Source organism: Schistocerca serialis, chromosome 7, assembly GCF_023864345.2.
Source record: "Schistocerca serialis cubense isolate TAMUIC-IGC-003099 chromosome 7, iqSchSeri2.2, whole genome shotgun sequence".
In the NCBI taxonomy this organism is placed as follows: Eukaryota; Metazoa; Arthropoda; class Insecta; order Orthoptera; family Acrididae; genus Schistocerca; species Schistocerca serialis.
In genome coordinates this window covers 451,007,915-451,016,776 of record NC_064644.1, presented here as the reverse complement: position 1 = coordinate 451,016,776, position 8,862 = coordinate 451,007,915, and positions in this window count along the sequence as shown.

Here is an 8,862-nt window from a genome sequence, read left to right as displayed (position 1 = left end):
GGGACCGGACCGCAGCGACGCACGGATGCACGCCAAGACCGCAGGATCCTACGCAGTGCCGTAGGGGACCGCACCGCCACTTCCCTGCAAATTAGGGACACTGTTGCTCCTGGGGTATCGGCGAGGACCATTCGCAACCGTCTCCATGAAGCTGGGCTACGGTCCCGCACACCGTTAGGCCGTCTTCCGCTCACGCCCCAACATCGTGCAGCCCGCCTCCAGTGCTGTCACGACAGGCGTGAATGGAGGGACGAATGGAGACGTGACGTCTTCAGCGATGAGAGTCGCTTCTGCCTTGGTGCCAATGATGGTTGTATGCGTGTTTGGCGCCGTGCAGGTGAGCGCCACAATCAGGACTGCATACGACCGAGGCACACAGGGCCAACACCCGGCATCATGGTGTGGGGAGCGATCTCCTACACTGGCCGTACACCACTGGTGATCGTCGAGGGGACACTGAATAGTGCACGGTACATCCAAACCGTCATCGAACCCATCGTTCTACCATTCCTAGACCGGCAAGGGAACTTGCTGTTCCAACAGGACAATGCACGTCCGCATGTATCCCGTGCCACCCAACGTGCTCTAGAAGGTGTAAGTCAACTACCCTGGCCAGCAAGATCTCCGGATCTGTCCCGCATTGAGCATGTTTGGGACTGGATGAAGCGTCGTCTCACGTGGTCTGCACGTCCAGCACGAACGCTGGTCCAACTGAGGCGCCAGGTGGAAATGGCATGGCAAGCCGTTCCACAGGACTACATCCAGCATCTCTACGATCGTCTCCATGGGAGAATAGCAGCCTGCATTGCTGCGAAAGGTGGATATACACTGTACTAGTGCCGACATTGTGCATGCTCTGTTGCCTGTGTCTATGTGGCTGTGGTTCTGTCAGTGTGATCATGTGATGTATCTGACCCCAGGAATGTGTCAATAAAGTTTCCCCTTCCTGGGACAATGAATTCACGGTGTTCTTATTTCAATTTCCAGGAGTGTATATGGCTCTATTGAGTTGAGCGCATGCAGGTCCGCCAAGTATTCCTGAGACAAGATTATGCTGTTGGAGGAAGTAATGGGTGTGCAGACAGGGCCCAGAACCGCTCTCTGCTGTGGCGGCTACTGCAGTGCCATGTGCGACGCCTCGGGCCAGCTCATAGCAACGGCCGGTCAGGCGGCAGTGTGGACGCAGCCGGCTCCGTTCACTCTGCCGGAGAACGCGTGATGAGCAGGAATTCAGTGGCCTGCTTAGTCCTGATCTGCCTAGAGTCTAAGAGGCAGACATCGCTGGGTACACCTCTTCACTATGGTCGGCAAAAATTATTTTAGGTTTCCTAAATATACGAGGGTGAGTCTAATGAAAACCTTAAATTTCTAATAACAAATCGAAATTTTGCGCCGTTATTCTGTAAGTTGGTAACCGTGCTACAAACAACGTGCAGAATTGCCTGTAGGTGGCAGCACAGTGCAGATGCACGCATACCGTCGTAGTATCAGTATAAAGATGGCCGCCACACTTGCGACTTGCACCAGGGAAGAACAGTGTTCTGTTATTCGGTTTGTGCGTAGTGAAGGTGTGATACTTGTTGAAATTGATCGATGAATGAAAGTTCAGTACGGTGATGCATGTTTGTCACAGCAGCAAGTCTATGAATGGAGTAGGAACTTCACAAACGGAGTGACTTCAGTGGAAGATGCTCCTCGTCCAGGCCAGGCACAAAGAGTTGTGACTCCACAGAACATTGCAGCAGTTGAAGCCATAGTGAAGGAAAACCTCAGAGTGACACTGAATGACATTGCAGCATGTTTATAGATTAGTCATGGGTCAGAACACCATATTGGGCATGATGTGCTCCAGTTTCACAAAGTGTCTGCAAGATGGATGCCACGGCAGCTGACTCCTGAAATGAGAGAACGACGTGTTGATGCTTGTGAAGAACTTCTTCGGCGCTTTGAACGAGAAGGTGATGGCTTCCTTGCAAGAATCGTTACTGGAGACGAAACCTGATTTCACTTCCACCAACCGGAAACGAAGAGAGCGAGCAAGGAATGGCGCCATTTCTCATCACCAGAACCGAAGAAGTTTCGAACAGAACCGTCAGCAGGGAAGGTTATGCTGACTCTCTTTTGGGGCCAAAAAAGGGCGTCACTATGGAGCATTGTATGTGGGACCACTGTCACCAGTGTATCATACACAGATCTCCTAAAAAAATCATCTGCGGTCTGCAATCAAATCAAAGCAACGTGGATTGCTGTCAGCAGGTGTCCTTTTGCAACATGACAATGCAAGGCCCCACGCTACCCGTACAACATTTGCAACAATCACAGACCTGCATTTTGAGTGTCTTCCTCATTCATCATACTCACCAGACCTTGCCCCACGTGATTTCCATATGTTTGAGCCACTCAAAGACGCAATGGGAGGAAAGAAGTTCCGTTCTGATGAAGAGGTACGCCACGCGGTGCATGGGTGGTTGCGCGGACTACCAAAAGAATTTTTTTCTAAAGGAATTTATGCACTTTGTAAGCGCTGGAGGACTTGCATTGAGCGTGGGGGAGATCATGTTGAAAAGTGATACAGCTTTGTACCACTTCTGCACAATAAACAATATTTAAAAAATATTTAAGGTTAGAGAAACATCTCATGGGTAATCGCAAGACGTTTGCCCTAGCCTTGCACATCCATACTCCGCAAATGAAAGCGTGGCAGGTCGTACTTTCCCGTTATTAACACCTTTTCGCGATGGAGTCGCGTCCGGAACCCAAGGAGAACGTTTGAACGCCTCTGTGAGTGCTGTAAATAGCCCAGTTCCTTCCTTGAGACATCTACGGGAGCGAGACATTGGTTGTTGTTGTATATTACTAATTTCATAATTTAACACTGGATCTTGAAACTTAAATTAGTCTTTCTCTTGATAGTTTGCGTCTACCTTCAAGCGTCATCCAGTTCTGTTCTTTCAACATCTCAGTGACAATCTGCCACGGGTCTGAGAAACCTGTGACCCTCCGAGCTTCCCTTCTCTGTCTACGTTCAGTATTCTCTATTAGTCCTGTTTGGTATGTGTCCCATACAATTGAGCAGTAATCTGGAGTAGGGCGCACGGATATTTCGTAATCAATCTCTTTTCTAGACTGATAGCATTTCCCTAGTATTCTACCAATGACCCCAAATGTGCCACATATCTTACCAACGATTGATCTATGTGTTTCTTCCATTTTACATACCTTCAAACTGTTACAGCTAGATATCTGAGTGTGGGTGTCCGATTCCAACTACGATTCTTTGATATTGTTTGAAAGGGTACAGTACCTCCCAACATTGAAAATAGGTACAACATTCTTTGTTACTTTTTGTAATAATAACTCAATTTCACTTAATACACTGAAGCCGGATACCAGTGTAAGAACGAAGGACAATTTATTTATTTAATTGATCACATGTGCACTCCCACAAAATAAATCCCTACATCCAATTTGGTGAGATCTGTGAAATGAGTGAATGTATGGTCGTCTGCTAAACCACAGATAGTGAATGTGCAATTTATGATCATCTTTCAGACGGTCCTTTGGTCACCTTCTGTGGAACCAAATAGGTGAAATTTACCTGAGCTTTGAGCGCCTGAAATGTGGCTGACCAATACGGTAGCATGGTGCTCCCCCACCTCGGCGGAGGTGCGAGATGACCTGAAGAACGGCCATGTTTCAGCACTCTTGCGCTGGATTGCGTGTTGGTATGACCTGTCTTAGGTGTCCTCCGTAAAGACAAAAGAGTGGAGAGAATGGTATGCATGTGAAATACTTAAGAGTAGTTTGGAATAATCATTTATTTCAGGAACTTTTTGGGGCAGAATTAAATGACAGGCACGTAATATCAAGGGGTTCGTAGTAATCTTCAGAAGTGACGAATCGGTCACAATGAAACCACGTGTAGCAATAAGTTGAAATACTTGCGAGTGCTAGTACTAAGTTGAAATACTTCCGAGTGCTAAAGTTAAGCGGAATTACTGGCGTCTGTCCTATAAGTTGGAAATATTTAAGAAATGGCGTACGCAGGACTTGAAATTAGAGACGAGCACTTCCACGTGGTGAGTACTGTGTGGGTCTCAATCTGTGTATGAGACAAAGGATAAAGGGAAGTACTCGTCCAAGGTATCAGTTGAGGACTCACGTGTGTGACGAATATTATCTTAATATTACTTTGCGTGTTATGTTTCCGTGTGACGCTAGATTCAAACTCTAATACTCTGAGAGAGAAGCAAGTCGAGTCAGCCGTCTACCCAGCAACGCCACTTGGCTTGCGTTGCACAGGAAGACGTGCATATATCCTCCGGAGTTCGTGGTAGGAAAGGTGAATATGATCTTAATATTACCTTTGCGTGTTATGTTTCCGTGTGACGCTAGATCCAAACTCTAATACTCTGAGAGAGAAGCAAGGTGAGTCAGCCGTCTATCCAGCAACGCCACTTGGCTTGCATTGCGCAGGAAGACGTGCATATATACTCCAGAGTTAGTAGTAGGAAAGAAAAGTTACGAAGTGGCGCAGTATCGTGTGAAACTGGGATGAATACTAATTGAAGTGGGGAAGTTGAAAGTGAAGTGATTCTAACGTTGTGACTATTCTTTGTGATGTATTCTATGTTGCCAGTGTGATGTATTCCATGTAATTTAATTATGTGTGGTTTGCATGGGAGAGTAGCAAGATAGATTCAGAGGCAGTGGGTTATGCATGTTCCTTTTTGTACCGCTCGGTTTGGAGTAAATTTTCTGATGATGGGTGTGAGAGTCGAAGTGTGGGTTATAGCAAAATATCCATCATCCAATCCAGAAAGTGCACTATAGCGTTAGAAAATTACGAGACCATAAGATAGAGAATCACCAATGTAAAGCCATGCCCACTGGGTCGAGTTTCTCATGTGTAATTGTTGTATAAAATGTAATTGTGTGTTTAGGTTATCTTTGAATCATAATAGAATTTATCGCAGTAAAAAGATAGTGAAAAGAAAAATATTAGTGGCCTTGTTCTTCGAATAGTGTGTTGTCATGATATCCAGAATTTATAATTTCAGTATCATAGGTAAACCACCCCTTCTCTACTTTGCGAGTATCATTGCGAACATGGATAGATGACTACTCAGTACGCCCATTCACAGTTAATTCTCGAACACTTAAATCATCAACGTATACCAGACAGCACTCTACACATTTCTAATACCTCGAGCATAGTACTTAATTTACGAGCCATGTCTCAGTGTATGGGAATCACAGAGCATACTCCCCGTCTTAGGGTAAAAGACCAACCTCACACAGTCATTGACCAACCCACCCTGCAGCATCGTTAGAGAATTAATCTCCAGCCGATCAGAAGAAGAGCGCTACACTCCACGTCTCGTGAATGAATATAGCTTTCCAAGTCCCAACCCATCCAATTGCACGAGATTTTTTGAGATGTGACCATGTCCAGGAGCTTAGCACTCCTTATTGATGTATAATAACAGATTTCTAAGTTCGTAATGTAATAGCATACAGTTAAGAAGAATAAGAAAAGACTTATTTTTATATGCGATGGAGTTCGAGACGAATTGAGTTGGACACATTTTTACCTAAATCAACGAAGCTATCAACTCTAAATTATTGTTCTAGAGTCTAGAATCTGTACCCAGAAGGTATTGGTAAGATACAGAACATACACTCCTAGGACTAGAACGTTCTGCACTTCAAAACGGGCTATGATGTTAGATCGTATACCTTTCCGGCCTATCAGACATACATTCTTCTTTTCAGCTTCTATACGCTGAACTATCTTATCGAACCGTAATTCATTTGCTTTGCATGATACGAGCGCAATATAGCTTTGCGGAGACGTATAGTGTCCACTGTTCACATCTGATCACGATTCAGAAATTATACTACGTCTGCATCAGGCCTACATAAAATGATAGTTAGTAGCGGGGGTTACATCCTACAAGGAAACAGATAAACGCATAGCAACAGCGTCCGACATGTGAAAATTACATGTCATTCCGTCACTAACTCTGTAAACAGCACATCAGTCAGGCAAATGTGTACACAGTAATTGCAGCGCATCACAAGTTCTTATCGCTAAGTTAGTTATGACCCTGAAGTCTAGACTTTACACGCAAGATGAGACAGGGGCGATCGCTTAAAATCGAAGCTCCTTCAGAGGAATGTGTCAAGTTTCTTCACACATGAGATGGAATTCCTCTGATGACCGACAGGTTTCCAGTTAACAATCGCAAGTACACAGTGCTTTAAAACACATACCGAAAAGTAGCTGTATACAAGTAGAACGCAGGCTATGTCACGTGACTGATGCATCCGGAATCACTAGAACCTCAGTAGACATACGGTAGAATGCTGCCTCAATGGGAAAAAATTGACTGCCTCCCTTATTCCTTTCGTTTCAATATTCACGTTTTCCTGGATTCCTCCTGTTGCAGCATACTTGTTCCCATATACAAATTGTTCGGCGCAAACGAGAAGATAGCAAAGTACTTCCTCAAGTTCGCCGCATTAGGCTCTATATTTGGTCAATTTCTACCTATTCCCTCGTCATTTTTCGGAATTCTATCGATGTGATGTCAGATCTGCCAGGTGATCAAAAAGTCAGTATAAATTTGAAAACTGAATAAATCACGGAATAATGTAGATAAAGAGGTACAAATTGACACACACGCTTGGAATGACATGGGGCTTTATTAGAACCAACAAAATACAAAAGTTCAAAAAATGTTCGACAGATGGCGCTTCATCTGATCACAATAGCAATAATTAGCGTAACAAAGTAAGACAAAGCAAAGATGATGTTCTTTACAGGAAATACTCAATATGTCTACCATCATTACTCAACAATAGCTGTAGTCGCGGAATAATGTTGCAAACAGCACTGTAAAGCATGTCCGGAGTTATGGTGAGGCATTGGCGTCGGATGTTGTCTTTCAGCATCCCCAGAGATGTCGGTCGAACACGATACACTTGCGACTTCAGGTAACCCCAAAGCCAATAATCGCACGGAATGAGGTCTGGGGACCTTGGAGGCCAAGCATGACGGAAGTGGAGCCTGAGCACACGATCATCATCAAACAACGCGCATCTATAGGATATTTTGTGAACTTTTTTTTGGCTCTAATAAAACCCCATGTCATTCCAAGCATGTGTGTCAATTTTTACCTCTTAATCTACATTATTCTGTTGTTTATTAGGTTTTCAAATTTATACTAACTTTTTCATCACCCGGTATATATGCGATCATGACATAACATTTCATTTTGTGTTCTAAAATAGATTGTAAATGTAGCACAGCTGCCACCACCTAGCCCAAATGCATTGATTTGAACGTGTAGTATAGCACTGCACTCGACCTCCACATTCGGAATGCGTTTGCTCTGCTCTCTGTATGTCTGTGTATTGGAGTTTTTATCAAATATGTGTCCATATGTGTTACTTTTCTTCCAAGAGAATAAGAGTAAACTTGATATGTTGCATAATAAATCACCGGTACGACCAGAACAACGACAGCTTCTTAGAAAAGAGGGTTGGTGCGAAAGAGCTCATGGTTACCCTGGTATCTAATACGATCAGTCTTTAAGCGGGCATATTTCTTCTCCAAAACTCCACTACTCGTACGTATGGGCTTTGCAATCAAATAATGTCTTTTAAGAAGATATCTTGATCACCGATGAGGATGCATACGAAAAGTATAATATCCTATCGCATATCACAGTAATTTCCCACAATACTCACTTCAAACATAAAAGTGAGTGCGATTCTTTGGAATCAATAGTATGGTTTTAATGTAACTAACAGTCAAAGAGCACCGAGAATAACTTTAGAAATTTCTTTTACATCTTTAATTTATTTCTCTAGTTTCTTCATTTTCATTTGTAATTTCACGTTGTTGTTGTTGTTGTTGTTGCGGTCTTCAGTCCTGAGACTGGTTTGATGCAGCTCTCCATACTACTCTATCCTGTGCAAGCTTCTTCATCTTCCAGTACTTACTGCAACCTACATCCTTCTGAATCTACTTAGTGTATTCATGTCTCCCTCTACGATTTTTACCCTCCACGCTGCCCTCCAATGCTAAATTTGTGATCCCTTGATGCCTCAGAACATGTCCTGCCAACCGTTCCCTTCTTCTTCCTCTTGAGTAGTCCCCGCCCGGAGATATTTTACCAAAGAGCACGCCATCACCATTTAACCATACAGTAAAGCTGAATGCCCTCGGGAAAAATTACGACTGTAGTTTCCCCTTGCTTTCAGCCGTTCGCAGTACCAGCACAGCAAGGCCGTTTTGGTTAGTGTTACAAGGCCAGATCAGTCAATCATCCAGACTGTTGCCCCTGCAACTACTGAAAAGGCTGCTGCCCCTCTTCAGGAACCACGCGTTTGTCTGGCCTCTCAACAGATACCCCTCCGTTGTGGTTGCACCTACGGTACTGCCATCTGTATCGCTGAGGCAAGCAAGCCTCCCCACCAACGGCAAGGTCCCTGGTTCATGGGGGGAAGGGGGTAATTTCACGTTAAAGGTGTAAAAATCTCTGACTTTTAAACTAACGTAATGTCTTTGGAAAGAAATTAAGATGACAGCGTCAAGGGCGCCCACATGATAGTTTGTAGGGGTGCGGGGCTGGACTAGTTACAACCCTGTTAAAAACCTGTGTAATACCGATTTTTAAATCATTCTCTTGAATGAAAGAAACCTGGTCACACTATAATGGCACACGATCATTTAATTTCTTTCCTTTCTGTGAGAGATAAAAGGGGTAGGTACTCATCCACCCCCCCCCCCCCCTTGCCCTCGAGTATGGGCGCCCTTGATCGTGGGAATTGTACTAAATTGCATGAAAATGT